General features: G+C 49.9%; 1 long non-coding RNA gene across 1 annotated transcript; it reads left to right on the top strand.

The window, feature by feature from the left end:
* Window positions 1-1,372: 1,372 nt before the first annotated feature.
* LOC148109031 (uncharacterized) lies at window positions 1,373-17,324 on the top strand. Its single transcript, XR_015726797.1, has 3 exons — window positions 1,373-1,496; window positions 13,785-13,832; window positions 15,949-17,324. It is a non-coding gene; the product is annotated as an uncharacterized LOC148109031 (long non-coding RNA).
* The last annotated feature ends 49 nt before the right edge of the window (window positions 17,325-17,373 follow it).

Here is a 17,373-nt window from a genome sequence, read left to right as displayed (position 1 = left end):
GGCAGCCATCTTGTAAACAAGAGGGAAAAGTCAAGCAAATTGCAGAGACACCAGCCCTGACATCATTGGCCTGGTAAAACAATGCCAGCCAGAGCTGATCTCCAAGCTCACTGGCACTGGGAGGAAATTAACTCCTGTTTGTCTAGATCATTGTAATTTGTTTTGTATTTTTTGTAGCCAAACACATTCTTAACTTTAACGAGGATGGGTATTTGATAGAATTCAGAAGAGAAGGAAAATTAGAGGGAAAATGAGAGTGGAGGGCAAAGGTCAAGTGCAGAGCCTTTTTGTTTGAAGATAGGGGAGGTCTGAGATGTTTTTATTATAACTAATATTTATTGAGCACACAGGGGCACAGGGATTTACACGCATCAACTTATTTCTCACCACAATCTTCTGAGCCAGGACTGGCTTTATCCCCTATCATCCTCAGGCAACTTTGGCCCAGAGACGCAAAGCAACTTGTCCAAAGGTCCTAGAGCTACTAGCAGTGGAGGCAGGATCTGAACTCAAGCGGGTGGAGTCCAGCCAAAAACGAATCTTGGTCTCCTTAGTCAATGGAGTGAGTGAAGAAGCACGCACCCCTCTTAGAGCCTCAGCCTCCCACTGTGTGAAATGGGGCTGACTGTCTCACCTCCAGTGTCAGGCCATCAGGAGCCTGCCTTTCTGTGGGTGTCCCCTGTGAGGGCTGAGGCAAGAGCAGATGGCACTGGGTTACAGGGTGGGTTCTGAGATGGGCCAGCGGGGTGAACTGGCATCAGCTGGCCCAGCCGGCCAGGGGTGGCAGGCGTCGCTGTCTGGTGTTTCGGGTCAGTGAGGTCAGCACCTCCCCTTCCGGCTCCAACGCTGTGTCCCTCTGCCCTGCCAGGAACCCTGCCAGGGCCACCCAGCGGAGAGGAAGGAGTTTGTGCACGATGGCCGCTGGGGGCAGGGGACCTGGAGGGAGCAGCCAGGTCCTGGCTCCAGGGTCCGCTGAAATGCTGGAGGCTCTGTGACCCCGCTGGCCTTGTCTGGGCCTCAGTTTCCTCCTCTATAAAATGGGGCTTGAACAGTACCTTCGCGGCTGTTGAGACGGTTCACAGACATGACCGCTCAGCTGCAGCGCGGTGCGGGGACGCGCGCGGGGAGCCCCAAAGCGGCCCGTGCAGCGCGTGGGTCCCTCCCAGGCCGATCTCACTCCGGGTCCGCCCCAGTTCCCGCCCCGAGCATTTCCGGGCCGGCCTCAGGAAATACCAGACCCCCGCCCCACACGGTCCCCGCGGGGCCTCGCATCACCGCCCCCGGGAGCCGCTGGCCAGCTCCTCGCCCGCCCCTCCTCCACCTCCTTCCGGCCACCGCCGGGCCTTTGCTCACATCTCCGTCCCAGGGGAGTGCCAGCTCTCTTGGGCCCGGCCTTCGAGACTCGCCCGCTGCTGCCATCCGAGCCTTCTAGACGGTGTGCACCTCCTCCCCGTCGTCCTCCTCCAACTCTTTACTCGGGTGCTGCGAGAAGGCAGGTCGAGGGCGGGGCCTGGGCGGGGCTGGGGCCTGGGAACTGGGCTGCTACCCCTCGAGGCAAGGTTGCTGGGATGGGGGAAAACGTTGGGGACATTCTGGAAACCCAGAAGAGGAATGAGGGAAGTAATCAGGGAAGGCTGCCCGGAGAAGGCGACGTTTAAGTCTGGACTGGAAGAGCAAGGCGTTAACCAAGGACAAGTGTTTCAGACAGTAATTCATTTATTCAACAAGCATTTATTGGGCACCTACTTTGTGCCAGTCCCAGTGCGAGGCCCTGAGGTTTGGGTAGGAGGCAAGATAGGTTTGTGCCTTAGTGGGCTTTGCACTGGGGGAGTCCGAGGAGGAAGCAAACTGACCAACTGGGCTCAGAACTACTGAGGATGAGGAGGTGGGGGGTGGGGAGGAGGGACCTTGTGCTGGTCTGAGGTAGGTGGTCAGAAGGGCTTCCCTTCCCTGAGAAAAAGGCATCAGAAGGACTGGAAGCATGAGCAAGGCTTACCTAGGCAAAGAGGGTGGGTGGGGAGGCTCTAGACTGGGGGCAACAGGAAGTGCAAGCTGGAGGTTGGGAGGACTGGGGGACCCTGCTTCTGCAGCCGAGACTGCCAGGTGGCGCTCGGACTCAGACTCGTAGCTCCATTGGGTCAACGAGGCCAGGGGATCCAGGGAGTGAAGTGACTTGCCCAGGGTCACACGTGGTAGAGCCAGGATTTTGAGCCTGGAGTGCAGGGACGGGAGCTGCTAACCACAGCGGGCTCCGTGGCCCCTTGAAGCCTCCCCACTGCTGCACACCCTTCCGGGAGACGGGGCCAGCCTCCCCTGCGTGCGATGCAGGGCCCCCAGGGGCTGGTGCTGACGGAGGGGACGGCCAGCTGTTGATAGGAGACGCTGCCCTGGGACAGGCAGGAGCGGAAATCGCCGTGGGATGGTGGAGGCTGTGGTAGCCATGATGTGGTTTCTCCAGGGCCTCTGTGGTCACAGCCTGGGCCCCGTGCCTGCCTCCTGTGGCTTCTTCACCCCCACAGAGTCCTTGCCGGGGCCTGTTCTGTTTCCCAGAGCTTGGGCTGGGAGTCCGGATGGGACCGTCCTCGGTCCCTGGAGACCTCCCTCCCTTTCCCTCCTGGGAGGCTGGGGCAGATCTCCCTGTTTTGTAGAAAAGCAAACTCGGCTTCAGAGAGGGACAGCGGCCCGGCAGGGTCACACAGCGAAAGAGCTGCATCGGGAACCCCAGCTGTTGGCTCCCCCCCTTCCCTGTCTCCTAAAGGTGATTCCTGGGATCTCATCCAAACAAAAGACTTGAACTTGAATCCTTGTTCTAAGTGCTTCTGGGGGTTCCAAATGACATTGCATCGGTCTTCAAATGTGGTTAAGCTCCTGCCCCGAGCCCAGGCCCTGTGCACATAGGACGGGCTCTAAGAGTGTTCTCTCTGGCCTCCATTCCTAGAGGGAGCGGGCAAGGGCACACACTCGGGGTTCACGTACCCTCTACCATCTGCTCCCTGTGCCCATTTCAACCTCCTGTACCTCAGTTTCCTCGTTGGTGAAATGGGACCATGACGGTGCCTTCCTCACTGGGTTGGTACGAAGATTAAATGAGCGAATGTAGGGAAGTGCTTAGGAGAGGGGCTGCCATGGTGTCTTTGTGTGGGCTTTGCTGTTATTATTAGGCACCTACTGCATGCTACGGCCCTGACAGACCCGGCCCATCCTTACAGTCACAGTGAGACAAATCCTTTCACACCTCTAATTCACAGATGGGAGATGGGGGTTCAACGGGAGCTGAAGGTTGCCCAGAGTCTCACAGCTGGTGAGACGTGGTGTCAGGACGGAACCCAGGCCCGGCTGACTCAGACATCCCCGGGGCCCTCAGCCAACAGGGCGGCGGTGACTCAAGTTTGCAGGAAGAGGGGGAGGAGGGTGGGGTAAGTGGGTGCCGAGGGGAATCAAGGCCTCTGTTTTCTCAGAAATAGAAGTGCGTTTGGTGACGTCTGCACGCGCTATGGTTGAGGCTGGCAGAGCTGAGAAGCAGCCAGTATGGGGCCTGGGAGTCCCCTTGACACAGCCAGCTTGACCAGGCTGCGGGGAAATGCGTGGTCTGTGCAGGGACAGCTGGATTGCAACCTGGGCCTCTGAGGCCACGACCTGGGCTCAGTCCCTTGCACCGCGGGGGACGTCCAGGCTGGCCCGGGAGTCCCCAGCCCTCTCTGGCTCTGCCCTAACCTGCCGTATGACTTCAGGCCCAGGCAAGACCTCTTAGGCTCCTGGAGTACCGGGAGAGGCGAGCGGCTGGGATAAGTGAGCCCCCGTCGGCCATCCTGCCCCTCTCAGAGGGGAAAGAGACGATAAACAAAGAAATCAGTGTATAGCATAAGTCCAGTGGTGATCGATGCTGTGAAGGCCACACAGAGCAGACAGGGGTGGGGGAGAGAGATGTGGGGGCCGGGGGGGGGGGGGAATACCATCTTGGGGGTCTGGGAAGACTGATGGAGCACTGGACAGAAGGGAATGGAGGACAGGGCATGTGGGTAGACATCTGGGGGAGGGCGTTCCAGGCAGAGGGAACAGCGAGGGACAGTGTTGGGGCGGCTTCATGTGCAGGGGGAGGGGTGGGGTGGGGCAAGGTGGGCAGGGGCTTCTACCCATGGGAGGGGCTGGGGATTTGATTCTAAGGGCCCTGCCAAGTCCTTGGAGGGTTTGAAGGGGGTGACCCGATCTCATTAGGTCTTCCCAGCCACCCCCCTGCCAGCAAGGAGCAGTGCCCCCGAATTGCAGTGGGGAAGCTGAGCTCTGAGAGCATCCCTGAGCAAGTCTGAGGCCTTTGTCCCAGGCTCTCGAATCTACCATTTGTGTGAGGTGGGGGTGTGTGTGCAAGCTACAAGCCCCTCCCCAGGGGACCACAGTCCGTTAACCTGGGGCTTACAGACTGGCTTCCACTACTCGACAGACATATTTAGACATTACGCCTGTGGCCAGAACCTTGCAGGGGCCAGTACCAGCCTTCCGTCAAGAAGCTGCCAGACTACGGGGTGACAGAAACTAAACTGTGTCACCATCCGGGGGGCAGGTGCTAGGGAGGGTCTGCAGACAGAGAAGGCCCTGAGCATGACCCGTGGCCATCAAGGAAGCCATCTAAGGCAGGATGCCTACTGAACCCTAAAAGCCTATTAGCGCCCAGCCAAGTCAACTGTTAGAAGGGGCCTGAGGGGTGCAGAGGGAGCTCCAGGCAGAGGGAACAGCACACAGGGAAGCTCAGAGGCAAGCACGCGCAGGTCGTCTGAGGGATCCCAGATGGGTGGGCCTGTCATGTGGGTTGGTGGGGGAGCAGTGATCACAGATGAGCCCAGAGAGGGCAACCCCTTCCCCACTCTGGAGCTCAGTTTCCTAATCTGTTCAGTGGATGATCAGAAGGAAGCAGGAGACCAAGGACGGGAAGGGGCCTCGGGCTGGTTGGGCAGGTCCCGGCTGGCCCACTCGTCCCTCCTGCCTTTGTCTCAGTGTGGGAGGCTCTGATCCAACAGCCCAGACCAAGAGAATGGAGATACAGTTCTGTTCTCATCCTTCTGCTCGGGCCTCTCAGCTAAGCACATTTACAAAAATTAATGACAATATTGCTTTATGTCCTTAAGTTGCATTTTCTTTGGATTAAAGAAAGAAGTAGAGGAAAAGAAGGGAGGGAGGGAGGAAAGAAGAAAGAGAAGGAGGCAGGGGAAGAAAAAGATTTGGAGATTTGGCTGTCCCCGGGACAATCCTGTTTCAGCCCCAGTCCCCAGCATCACACAGGAGGGGCTCAGGAAAGGAAGGCTGCCCCGGTGAGCGGTGAGCAGAGGAGGCAGCAGGGAGATCCGGCTGGAGGTGTGGTCCATGGTCTCAGGACAGACTGGTAGATCCTGGTATCCCACTTGGCCCAGGGCCCCTTCCAGCACTGCGGCTTGGCATTCTTGCAACAACACTGAGGTATGAGGTGATGAGTGCCTACTCTGTGCTGGCCTTAGACTGCATGCTTTCCATCTGTCATCTGAGCATGGAGAAGCAGGCATTACTGGCCCCATGTCATAGGTAAGGAAGCATGAGGCTCAGAGAGGAGTAGCGACTTGTCCAAGATCACCAAGCTGGCAAGTGACTGAGTCTGGATTCAAATCCAGGCCTCTCTGTCCCCAGGACCTGTATTTTCAACCACGGATAATATGGCCCCTATAAGGGACCAGATTAGGGGCATGTCTTTGAAAAGAGAAGAGCAACCAAATGGAAAAGCTGGAGAACTCAAGCAGTTTTCCCAACATACCGCAAAATTCCTCTCTGCCTCTAAAAAGTCCTGGATTCTCTTAGGGCTTCAATATGTTCATCTGTGAAATGGGCCAATAACCCTGCCTGGCCTCCGCCCCATCTAATGTGAGAATCCTGTGGGCGGGGCCCAGCCTCATGAGTGTGATGGCCGCTCCTGATTCCCTGAGAATCAGCCAGGATTGGGGGTTCCAGGAGCAGCTCTGCACAGCTCTGTGTAGCCCGACACAGAGAGAGAATCTCCAGCAGATTCCCCGTTGAGCACAGAGCCTGATGCAAGGCTCAATCCCATGACCCTGAGATCACAACCCCAGTCTAAATGAAGGGTCAAGACACTCAACCAATGAAGCCACCCAGACACCCCAGCACAGCAGTTTCATAGCCTGTATAATCTTATGTAGACGCGGCCGGAATTATCACTACCCTGTCCACCTTGTAGTGAAGAAATCTGCAGCTCGGAGAGGCAGAGTGGGGTGCCCCAGGTCACCCAGCTGCCAAGTCCCTCGCACCCCGGTCTTAGGCATTCCAAATCTCTGTGGCTTTGCACACAGCTCTGTCACGTGCTCTTCTACAGGCTTCTCCGCCAGCTCAGGTCCCTCTGGCCTCTCCAAGGAGTCCTCCAAGCTGCGGGCTTCCCCAGTCAAGCCCATCCGTTTTTCTTCTGGGAGACAAGGAAGGGGATCGGGACTCTCGAGATGGAATGGAAAGCAAGGAGCAGAGTGACAGGGCGATCTGAGCACCTGCCCCCTTATCCTCACGTGGCTCTCTGGCAGAGGTCTCATGACGGTTGCGGGGTTGGGGTGACAAAACCCATAGGACGGGAAAACTTAGATCCGCAAAAAGGTGAAATGGCTTAATGAAGGAGCTAGGACTTGAACCCTGGCTTTCTGACTCCCAGTGTCATCCCCTGGGCATTGGAGGGGGCCGTACTCAGAGAGCTGACTGTCATCTCAGTATTGATTTGGACTTCTTGTCCAAAATGATTAGCTGATGCTGACAGGAGGGTGTGATGCAGGCCAGGAGTGATCAAGGGCAGGGCATGGTCCCCAGCATGATGATGTCATCTATCTCTGCCTCTCCGTATCAAAGACAGCAACTTCTTAGGAATACAAGCAGCAAGTGGTTTGCTAACACACATAAAATATGGTTGGGAGGGCACTAGGTGAGTAAAACTAAGCTTTAAGTCTGACTTCAACAAATATTTATTCAGATCTGAATTGATATCAAGAAGTAACAGAGAGACGCTCTGATTGGATAAGTGTGGCCAAAGCTCTAAGAGGTTTGCTACATTCCCTTATTAATGACTCGAATGGAGGCACGGGGGAGGGGGGACAGCTATTTATTCATCTGGGATAGACAAGGCATCACATAGGGGGTCTTTGGTCATGAGCAAAAGAAAAGGATTCTGATTAAAGAAAAAAGTGGAAGGAAATTTAGTGGAAGGAGAGGGAGTAGCTCAGAGAGGCAAAGGCAAAGCTTGGAAAGGCCACCACCCTAGGCAGCTCCAGGATCTTAGAAGGGAGAATTGATGAGCACGACGCTGCTGTGGGTGGTCCATGAAGGAAGGACAGATGCTGAGCAGTTAATCCAACGGAGAACCCTCCAGGTGGCTAAGATGTTGGCCAATACCATCCAAAGTCCCAAAGAAGCACCTGCAACTGGCAGGTGGGACTGGACTGAACAAGAAGTCATTTTGCAAAGGTTAACTTCAAATTCTTCCTTTGCTCTGAGAACCCAATCTAGGTTGGGGCTATCTGGCATCCCGTAACCTAGAGACAAGATTGGAATTGCTCTTTCAGAACTTCTAGAAGGAACCTGCAAATAAATTTGCACAGGAGTGCAAAGACAGAGATGATCAAGGAGCCACATTGGCATTGTTTCTAGAAACAGAATGCAGGGGATAATACCCACCATTCACTAGGGACTGGTGAAATGCATTAAGCCGTTATGAATAAGGCAGTTCTTTTTTTTTTTTTTTTAAGATTTTATTTATTTATTCGACAGAGATAGAGACAGCCAGCGAGAGAGGGAACACAAGCAGGGGGAGTGGGAGAGGAAGAAGCAGGCTCATAGCGGAGGAGCCTGATGTGGGGCTCAATCCCATAACGCCGGGATCACGCCCTGAGCTGAAAGCAGATGCTTAACCGCTATGCCACCCAGGCGCCCCTAGGCAGTTCTTTTTATGATTATGTGGAAGAATCACCAGGAAATACGATGTTAAGTGAAAAGTGCACATGCAGGGCATAGAGGAAGTCGTCATATGTGTGGAGGTTGGGGGGTGGTGCAGATTCATACGAGCCCGTAAGTACCGAGAGAATCCACATTGCACTGTCACAGTAGTGGCCTCAAAGGAGGGGGACTGCACGTCTGGGCAGACAGCAGGAGGAAGACTTGTTTTTCACTGTATATCCTGACATGCTGTTTGAAAATTTTCTGTGCATGTTTAAAAAACAACAACAACACATTTTATGGGGCACCTGGCTGACTCAGTCAGAGGAGCATGCGACTCATGGTCTTGGGGTCCTGAGTTCGAGCCCCACATTGGGTGTAGAGATCACTTAAATAAATAAAATTTTTAAAAAATAATAGATAAATAAATAAACCCTTTTATTTGGACTGGTTTTATTTATTTATTTATTTATTTATTTATTTATTTATTTATTTAAGTCTTTATTAATTTCACAGAGAGAGAGAGATCGCACAAGCAGGGGGAGCAGCAGAGGGAGGCAGAGAAGTAGTCTCTCAGCTGAGCAGGGAGCCTGATGCAGGGCTTGATCCCAGGACCCCTGGATCATGACCTGAGCTGAAAGCAGAAGCCCCACTGGGCACCGCACTTGGACTGGTTTTAGAGTTACAGAAAAATTGCAGATACAGCATGGAGGGTTCCCCTATACCTGTCACTCAGTCTCCCCCTAGTTACCATTCATTACCCTTGTCCATTTGTCAAAACTCAGAACTTAGGGATGCCTGGGTGGCTCAGTCGGTTAAGTGTCTGCCTTTGGCTCAGGTCATGACCCCAGGGTCCTGGGATCAAGTCCCACATCGGGCTCCTTGCTCAGCGGGGAGCCTGCTTCTCCCTCTCCCTCTGCCTGCCGCTCCCCTGCTTGTGCTCTCTCTCTCTCTCTGACAAATAAATAAAATCTTAAATAAATAAATAAATATATTAATTAATTAATTTAAAAAAAAACCTCAGAAATTAACATTTGGCACAATACCATTAATTAAGTCACAGAAATTATTTGGATTTTATCACTTTTCCACTCATCTCCCTTTTCTGTATTAGAATTCCATCCGGGATACCACGTTGCATTGAGTTGTCTTCATAGTCTCCCTTTAGTTGGTGAGAGTTTACTAGTCTCTCTCGCGTTTCATGATCTTGACAGTACTTTTGAAGAGTACTGGTTACATATTTATAGGATTCGTGCACATATATTTTTAGGATTTTTTTTTCATTAAAAAATTTATTTATGTATTGAGAGAGAGAGAATGGGAGAGGGGCAGAGGGAGAGAGAGAATCTCAAGGAGACTACTCACTGAGGATGGAGCCCAATGTGGGGTTCAATCTCTTGACCCTGAGATCATGGCCTGGACCGAAATCAAGAGTCAGATGCTCAACCAACTGAGCCATTCGGATAGCCCTAGGATTATTATTCTTATTTTTTAAAGATTTATTTATCTGAGAGAGAGAGAGAGAGCTGGGGGAGGGACAGAGGGAGAGAGAAACTTAAGCAGACTCCGTGCTGAACACGGAGCCAGTGCGAGGCTCAATCTCATGATCCTAAAATCATGACCTGAGACAAAACCAAGAGTTGGACACCTAACCAACTGTACCACCCAGGCTCTTGCCCCCAGGATTATTTTTAAAGATATTTATTAAATACAAGAAGAAGAAGGAGAAGGGGAAGAAGAGGGAGGAAGAGAGAAACAGAGAACAACAGACAAGAGATATGGAAAGGAAGGAAGAGAGAAAGAATGAATAAATGAAAGAAAGAAGAGAAAAAGAATAGAAAGATTATGGGGTTTCTCTCAAAAGAGAATTTTGCTTGAGGCAATAGTGGATGTGGCCTTCAAGAAAGCCACAGTGATGCCAGTCTGACCCAACAGCTCTAGTCACCTGGTTCCTGGGCTAGTCTGAACGGATGTGTTAAGATTTGTCTCTGTGATACTGCTCATGATAATAGATGCAAAAATCCTCAACAAAATATTAGTAAATCAAATTTACCAGTACATTAAAAGGATCATACATCATAACCAAGTGGGATACATCATTTTAGGGATGCAAGGATGGTTTAACCACCACAAATCAATCACCCTGGTACACCACATTAACAAAACAAAGGATAAAAATTATGTGATCATCTTAATAGATGCAGAAAGAGCATTTGATAAAATTCAACAGCCATTTATGATAAAAGCTCTCAACAAAATGAGTATAGAGGGAACATACTCATACTTCAACATAATAAAGGCCATATATGACAAACCCACAGCTAACATCATACTCAAAAGTGAAAAGATAAAAGCTTTTCTGGGACGCCTGGGTGGCTCAGTTGGTTAAGCATCTGCCTTTGGCTCAGGTCACAATCCCAGGGGCCTGGGATTGAATCCTGATTTAGGCTCCTTGCTCAGTGGGGAGCCTGCTTCTCCCTCTGCCTGCCACTCTCCCTGCTTGTGCTCTCTCTCTCTGACAAATAAATAAGTAAAATCTGGGGGGGGGGAGCTAAAAGCTTTTCCTCTAAGATAAAAAATAGGACAAGAATGTCCACTCTCACCACATTTATTCACCATGGTATTGGAAGTCCTAACCCACAGCAATTAGGTAAGAAAAAGAAGTAAAAGGCATCCAAATTTGTAGGGAACTAAAACTGTCACTACTTGCAGATAGCATGATATTATATGTAGAAAATCCTAAAGACTCCACCAAAAGAACTATTAGAACTAATAAATGAATTTGGTAAATTTGCAGGATACAAAATTAATATACAGAAATCTGTTGTTTTTCTATACATTAATAATGAACTATGAGAAAGAGAAATTAAGAAAAAATCCCATTTACAATTGCATCAAAAAGAATAAAATACCTGAGGATAAATTTAACCAAGGAGGTGAAAGACCTGTATTTTGAAAACTATAAGACACCGATGAAAGAAACTGAAGATGAAACAAACAAATGGAAAGATACATTATACTCACAGGTTGGAAGAACTAGTATGGTTAAAATGTCCATACTACCCAAAGCAATCTACAGATTCAATGCAATCCCTATCAAAATACCAATGGCATTTTTTTCCATAGAACTATAACAAAAAAAAGTCACAGGAATGTAATGTACAGCATAGGGAATATGGTCAATAATGTTGTAATAAGTTTATATGATGCCAGATAGTAAGTAGACCTATGCTGGTGATCATTTTGTAACATATAAAAATATCGACTCATGATCTTATACACTTGAAATGAATATCATATTGTATATGAATTATATTTCTATTCTTTAAAAAAAGAATTTTCTCTGTGGGATGACAAAGAGGGCTCCTGGCAGCTCCAGTCTTCCCAGTTCTTTTTTTTTTTTTTTAAGATTTTATTTATTTATTTGACAGAGAGAGACAGCCAGCCAGAGAGGGAACACAAGCAGGGGGAGTGGGAGAGGAAGAAGCAGGCTTCCAGCAGAGGAGCCTGATGTGGGGCTCGATCCCAGAACGCTGGGATCACGCCCTGAGCCGAAGGCAGATGCTTAATGACTGCGCCACCCAGGCACCCCTAGGCTTCCCCAGTACTTATTGCCCACAATCTCAGAAGCAGAGAGGGCCACTCTGTGGCTAATTTTAGGTAAAAATCCTGGAGAAAGCACTTATTGGCTGAGCTTGGGTCACATGCTCATCCCTGAGCCAATCATTGTGGCCAAGAGATGCTGCACTCTCATTGGCCAGCCACGGATAGGTCTGTCCCTGGACTGATAGTAAGGGGGGTTGCACTCCACGAGCTGCGCTAGAAAACATTTTTAAAATGCACCGTGTTTTATCGCTTTCTCATGCAGGGGCAGGAGTCCCACGCCACTGGGAAGCCAAGTAGGCAGGCTCTCGCATCCCTGATGTGAGCAGGTAGGGGCTACTGCCTTCTATGTGGGGCCCCACGTGTCTGCTGTTATGGGTCTGCTGACCTGTGTGCCTGCCGTCATCAGAATCAGGCTCAACACACTCCATCCACGGAAAGTCCCAGCCTCCACTCACCCCTTGTGCCTCCATCTCTTCTCTGTCACCGCCCCCCCCACACACACCAAAATAAAAATTAAAAGTTAAAAATGGAGTGTCTTGTTTGGAATCTTCACCACTATAGAGGAAAGAGCCTGAAGATTAATAGCCAATAAGGAACAGAAATGTTGTGTCATAGGACCACTATATTTAAATAGATTCTATGTTTTTCCAGTTGCGCATAATGCCCTAGGGAGGAAAACTGATGAAGGCCATTGAAACTTGTTTATAAGGTGTGATGAGATCTTTGGCAGAAAGGCATTGTGTAATCCCATGCAGAATGATCAATTTACTGGTCGATTTAGTAAATAGTACAAGCACAAAAGCACGGAATTGTCAAAAATTTAAATGCAAACTGGAAATGAGGTTGATGACCATTATTGTTGGGAATCTGGGTACCGAGTGATGAAAACCCAAGTCAACCAGCTCAAAGAGGAAAGGGAGTTTATTAGAGTGGTGGGCATTGCTGCATACCTCCCCAGCATCTGTTCCCCTCCCATAACTTCAGCCCCCAGCTCCAGGGGCGAATTCCTCACCTCGTGTTCCCCACAGTTGGCTTGGGAATGAGTAGGCAATCCAAGTTCTTCTGATCATAGAAAGCCTTGAGTATTAGTTTGCCGGTTGGGAGAAAGAGATTGCTTCTGGGTGGTGTGGCTACAGATGTGAGACATCAATCTTCTACAGCCAATTTGGAGCCAGTCAACACACCAGCCAAGGAAAATGAGGACATGCCTAGGAGACATATGGCATATGTGAAAGAAATGGAGCCAGAACCTTGATCATACTGCACCTGAAGCCCTGACTCTGGAGATTGTAGTTAAATGAGATAATGGATTCCAGTTATTATTTAAGCCACTTTTGAGTTTGTTTGTTTGTTTGTTTGTTTGTTTGTTTGTTTTTAATCAGAATAGCTCCAACTGATGATTGGCTTGTGTGCTAAGAAGTCCAGAGGGAAAGCTTCAGGTGTGGCTGGTTCAAAGTGTTCAAATAACGTCAGTAGAAATCAATCTTTTCTCTCATCTCTGTGTTCCCTTCATTCTCAGGCTGAGTCTCCTGGTGTGGAGCTGCTCTAGCCTTGCATCCCACTAGCTCAGCAACCTAACGGGAAGAGAAGCTTCCTGTCTTTCAATGGTTTCTACAAAAACCCTGGGCTTGACTCTTTTTTTTTTTTAAGATTTTATTTATTTATTTGACAGAGAGAGAGACAGCCAGAGAGAGAGGGCACACAAGCAGGGGGAGTGGGAGAGGAAGAAGCAGGCTCATAGCGGAGGAGCCTGATGTGGGGCTCGATCCCAGAACGCCGGGATCACGCCCTGAGCTGAAGGCAGACGCTTAACAACTGAGCCACTCAGGAGCCCCCCTGGGCTTGATTCTTATTGGCCCGTTTTGAGTCATGTGCCCGTTCCTGAGCCAGTCACTATGGCCAAGAAGGGGTGCTCTGATTGGCTCAGCCTTTGTACACCCATCCCTGGAGCTGGAGGGTAAGGGCAGTCTCTCCCCTCAGCCTATTCAAATTCCTCTCAAGAGGTTAGCTTTGGAATCAGGTGAGTCTGGGTTTTCCAGCATTGTTGCCTTTTAGCATTGTGATCATGGACAAATTGAATCTCATCTATAAAATGGGGATAAAGATGGTCTCGAACTCAGGGTTGTTACCAAGAGGAAGTGAGATAATCCATGAAAAGCATTTGCACAGTGCTCACTGCTTTGTTGCTGTTATTATTCCTGTTTCCTAACTCCAGTACCTCCACTTCCAGGAAGTCTGCCCTGATTACTCCCTCCCCAGGAGCTAAAGGAAATTTTCTCCGTGTAAGTGCTCACAGCCCTTTCTCTTGTAATTTTTTTAAAAAGATTTTATTTATTTATGTGACAGAGAGACAGCCAGCGAGAGAGGGAACACAAGCAGGGGAGTGGGAGAGGAAGAAGCAGGCTCCCAGGGGAGGAACCCGATGTGGGACTCGATCCGGGAACGCCGGGATCACGCCCTGAGCCGAAGGCAGACGCTTAACGACTGAGCCACCCAGGCGCCCCTCTTGTAATTTTCTATGTGGTGTTTCAGTTTCTGCTCCTGTTCATGATTCCTCTCTGCCCTTTTCTGCTCCTGTTCATGATTCCTCTCTGCCCTTTTCTGCTCCTGTTCATGATTCCTCTCTGCCCTTTTAGACTTCCAGCTCCTAGAGGGGGAGTAGCTTCATCTCCGTATCTTAATAAGTACTGCTAACACCCATCCCGGGCTGATTAAAAAACAAAATTCAACCGAGTAATTTAGAAGATCTAACGGACTTTATTAAATGATTCATGAATTGAGCAGCACTCTGTCTAGAAGGTAGAGGGATGCTTCAGAGGAAGTGTAGAAAATGGAAGGTTCTTATAGGGAGGAGGGTGGAACAAGAACGTTACAAACAAAAGAAAGGATTGTTCCAGGCAAGACACCTTTCCTTAGGGGGAAAGATGGGGGGGCGGGGGGGCTCTTATTATTCAGATTACTTCATCTTCCTTTGGGAGGCAGGGTGGAGGGTCCCTGTGACAGATTATCTCATTGGTGCTTATCAGAAAATTCCTTTTTTTTTTAAATTTTATTTATTTTTTTGACAGAGAGAGACAACCAGTGAGAGACGGAACACAAGCAGGGGGAGTGGGAGAGAAAGAAGCAGGCTCCCAGCGGAGGAACCCAATGCGGGGCTCAATCCAAGGACTCCGGGATCACGCCCTGAGCCGAAGGCAGAGGCTTAACGACTGAGCCACCCAGGCACCCCCAGAAAATTCGTGATTGATAGGTTTAAGACATTTCTGGGGTACCCGGCTGACTCAGTTGGGGTTGTGAGTTTGAGCCCCACGTTGGGCATAGAGATTACTTGAATATATATATATATATATATATATATATATATATATATATATATATATACATACATATATATATATATATAAAGATTTCTAATTCTGGAAGAGGATAACACTACAATTATGTTAGGTATTAAGCCCTGGCTCGGTGACTTGGCCTCACCCAAGTAATGCCATTTAGGGCCTGTAGTTTCTCTTTTTAAGAGGGTTTACAGTTTCCAAAGCATTTCCTCTTCTGCTTTTTCATTCTGAACCAAAGTGCAATCCCATAAGGTGGGAAGGATTCAGATCAGGAAACTGAGGCCTCGGGGGAGCAGTGACATGGCCAAGGTCAAGCAGCAAATCAGTGGCTAAGAAGTTAGCTGTTTCTAGCTGGCCAGTTAGCTGCTGGCTAAACCGTTCTGAATCTAGAGTTCAAACCTTTGGTGAAGACCCTGGGACCTCCTTCTGCTCCTTTACTAGGTAATTCTGTTACAGGATTTCCTTTCCTTTAGTGCCTGGCGTCACACCGCTTCCAAAAATGAAGACGTAGTCCAGATCGAGCGTGGTGGGCAGCAAAGCAAAGTTTATTGAGCGATAGTTATTGTGCAGTAGTACAAAGCTCCCAAAGAGGGAGGGGACTCGAGAGGGTTGCCACCAAAGTTTTAAGTCTAGGGGTTTTTGGGGGTCTTGTCGGCAGGCTGTTTTAATCTGAATAACCCTCCCTGCTCCTGTCATCCAATCAGGTTTTTGTCATCTACCTGGTGGAGGGCTCCTTCCAGGGTGGTGTAAAATCCTTTTAAGGGTGGTTTCCTCTTAGGGCGGGAGGGAGGGGGTAGGGCTCTTGTGCCCGCCTGCCTTTCTTAAGACTCTGCTGCATTAATTCTTTTCGTTCAGCATGCCCTCCTTCCCTAATCCCAGACTTCCCCTAGCCAGCACAGCCATCTCGATGCTTCTGAAACACCACTCTGACCGGCCCCAGTCACTGCCTCACTATGCATCTGGAACCAACCTCCAAATCCCAGTGAAAGGACTTTACCTCCATTTTGACCTCAAGCGTTCTAACTGATTAAGTTCTTTCCACCTTATCTCTTACCTGCAGCAAAAGACCCCTCAAAGCATCCCCTGAGGGAACCTGAAACTACCCCCTCAAGCAATAAGGACTGCCCTGAGCCAGCAAGACCCCACCCCCAAGACCAGGACCGACCTGCCCACCGACCTTTGTCCCACATTTTCCTTACCTAAACCTGGAATTATTTTCAGCACTTTGGAGACAGTCTTTGAGAAGCTAGTCGTCTGTCTTCCTGGTTTGGCCTCAATGAAATAGATTCCTTTCTTGTTTGACCTCCACTCATCTCCCTGCCTTTGGATTTTGTCAGCGGTGAGTGGTCGAACCTGGTCTGTTTGGGACCCCCGGAGCCAGGTGCTCGTGCACCCCTGCGCCCCAGCCCTGTGCCCTGGGACTGCTCTGGGTTTAGGCACAGTGTCTGGCTTATCCTGCAGCTTCCTCTCCAAGACTACCTCCATGCTCTGGACCATAACCTGGGTTTGAACCCCAGCACGGATGTCTGCTGCCTCTGTTTTCTCATCTGTAAAAGGGGAGTAGGACTGCTGACCTTAAGGGCTCATTGTGAGGGTGAACTGAGAGAGGGACCATGAAAGATGGTGAGGTGCTTCACATCGCAAAGCAGGGCGGGAAGGAGAAATGACTTGGAGGAATGCAGGAATGTCCCTCCAATGTTGCACTTGGGTGGTGGGCTTTCTGCCTCAGGGGGCTCTCCTCCACTCCCCAGCCTGACTCAGTCTCCTGCTCTCCAATTTACTTCCTGGGCTTTGCTTAAGCTCATCCTTCTCTCTCTCAAGTCTATGTATGTATGTATGTATGTAATCTCTACACCCAACGGGGGGCTCGAACTCACAACCCCAAGATCAAGCGTTGCATTGCTCCTCTAACTGAGCCAGCAAGGCCCCCCTCATTGTCTCTTTATCTGTATCCAGGTCTCTTCCCAAAGTTTGCACTTCTTATCTCTGTGGCTACACAGACTTGCTAGCTGGGTGGGAAAAGCAATGGGCTCTACACGCAGAAAAATCGGGCCTGGATGGCCAAAGCCCTGGCATCTCTCCAAACCTCAAATTCTTGTCTACAAGATGTGGACAATAAGACTGCTTACCTTGTGGGGCTGTGCTGAGGTTTCAGGCCAGCCGCTGTTCAGTGTGGTACCATCGAGCAACACGTGGCTATTTAAGTTCATTAATAAAGTTAAATAAGGTCTTAAAAATTCAGCTCCTTGGGTCACAGCAGCCACATCCCAAGTGCTCACATGTGGATGGCACGGCTAGAGAACATTCCCATCGTTGCAGGAAGGTCTATCAGGCAGCGCTGACTCTGGATAAAACACTGGAGCCCACACTGGGCACCCACAGAGTGTGGGCATAATTCCTCTGAAGTTGCAAACTCTGAGAGCAGGGGTCGGGATTTCATGGAAAGCTCTCCTCTCCCAGAAGGTCCAGCAAAGAGTGAGTTGCA

This window comes from Ursus americanus, chromosome 14 (assembly GCF_024610735.1).
Source record: "Ursus americanus isolate L20-20 chromosome 14, mUrsAme1.1.p, whole genome shotgun sequence".
NCBI classification, from domain to species: Eukaryota; Metazoa; Chordata; class Mammalia; order Carnivora; family Ursidae; genus Ursus; species Ursus americanus.
The sequence above is the reverse complement of the archived record's forward strand: the minus strand, read 5'-3'. Positions and strand labels throughout refer to the sequence as shown.